Source organism: Galeopterus variegatus, unplaced genomic scaffold (assembly GCF_000696425.1).
Source record: "Galeopterus variegatus unplaced genomic scaffold, G_variegatus-3.0.2 Scaffold4216, whole genome shotgun sequence".
NCBI classification, from domain to species: domain Eukaryota; kingdom Metazoa; phylum Chordata; class Mammalia; order Dermoptera; family Cynocephalidae; genus Galeopterus; species Galeopterus variegatus.
Window position 1 is genome coordinate 185,008 of NW_007730327.1, and position 2,062 is coordinate 187,069.

The window sequence follows — 2,062 nt, forward strand, 5'->3', positions numbered from 1 at the left end:
TCTTTGTCTCTCCTCAAGATATTATCATATCTTTACATTCCAGACCCTTTACAGCCTGCCTGCCTTCTCCTATATAAGATGTAACCTAAGAATCAATAAACGAGACTTGATCAGAATACTGTCTTGTCTCCATTTCTCATGTCTCTTGTCCCATCCAATTCCCACTGCCCCCTCCAGAGTCTGCATTGAATATCCCGCGGGTCGGGACACTAAACAATTCTTTCAACCATTCTGTATGTTGCACAGTTTTTAGACCCGTTAACACCCATGTCAACTTCCTCTGGAAACACTCCAATTTGGACATTGCTCTTTCAAAATGGGCTTACTAAGAACTGAACACAAGCTCCACTAGACATGCAGCACCATCAATATTTTGTTAGTGTCTTTTGAGTCTTCTATTTTTTAAAGACTCTGATAAAAGTCTGAGAAGGATATATACGTGTGTGTGTATATACATATACATATACATATACATATATATATTGCATATGACTAATGGTTTCACAAATCCCTTGCAGTGCATCCATTAATCCAATACTGAGAATCTCTATTCCTAGATATATTGAGTATAGTAGGGCTATTTCTGATGATCTTTATACTATATTCTACTTAAATACTCAGTGCCATTTTGATCCTCTTAAAGGATTAAAAGGGATAGAAATAATCTTGTGGTGGAAGTACTAATAAAATTACTATACATGTTTTCAGGTATTTTTAATGAGAGATTTGTGGGAATTCAACTATGAAATATCTAACCTGCCTATCTATATAACTAAATTTAGCTCAAAGACATGTTAGCAAGCACTGTGACTTCCCTCCAAGTGGCAATTCACACTAATGCACCTACTAGTGCCAGGTAATATCTCAGCTGATACATGTTCAACAGCAGGATAATGATTCATTCTCAGAGTGAAGAGCTGTCAAACAGAAAAGGTACAGTCATGCAACTCAACACACTTCCACCCATCAAAGAGGCAGTTTCTAGCATTCTAGTTTCTATTGAATAGCACACATTAATCCTCTGTTGAAGACTAAAATTAAATTAGACATAATCACAGGCTAAATAGCAGTCTGTTTAATGTCATTTATTTCCTTAGGTGCAATAACATTTTTGTTATGGCTATTCATCAGGTACAGAGAAAAATGCAATACTCTACCACTGCTTTACTAGAACCCTTGTCAAAAAATAAAAGAATACACAGCGGGAGAGAAATTGCTAATTTTATATGAATAATAATTTATTGGAAGCTGCCCTGCATCTCAGTGTGATGTTATTGTTGAAAACAAAACAAAACAAAAGACCCAATTATTTTCCCACAACAGTAATTACATGTAGCTGACCTCGAGCCTTCTTAACCTATTTTCAGTGATTTCTAAGTGTGTTAGATTAAATTATTGACCCTCACTATCACTCCTGCCTATACCCACTCCTTTCTCATGTGACTTTACAGTTTCTCCCACAAATGATGGAGTGTACCTCCCCACCCTTTTACTTTGGGCTTGACCAAAGCTATGACTTGCTTTGTCCAATGGAATGTGGGTAGAAAAAACAGTGTGCCAATTTCAAGCCTGAGCCTTAAAAGAAACTTCACATTTCTGTTTACCTTCTTGCACATCGATTGTCACCATAAGAAAAGCATGTACTCATTAACTAACTAATCCAAGGCACATAGAGAAAACTCAGACCCAATCTGTAGCTAAGAGCCAACCAGATGAGCTCAGCCTAGATCACCTTTGACATCCACCCAACCCATAAACTTGCAAGCAAAATTAATGCTTACTGTTATATGCCACTGATATTTTGTTGTTTCACAAACAGCAATATTTGACTCTATACAGACTTTCCAAAAGGTATAATATACTAAGATCTTTGATTTTACAATATTCCTTTTGTCGTGAGATACATACACATACACATAGTCCTTCCTCAGTATTTGTGGGGAATCGGTGCCTGAACCTCCCCTTGGATACTAAAATCCACAGATGCTCTTAAGTCCCTGACAGCAAGTGGCATAATATTTGTATATAATCTACATGTATTCTTCTGTATACTTCAAATCAT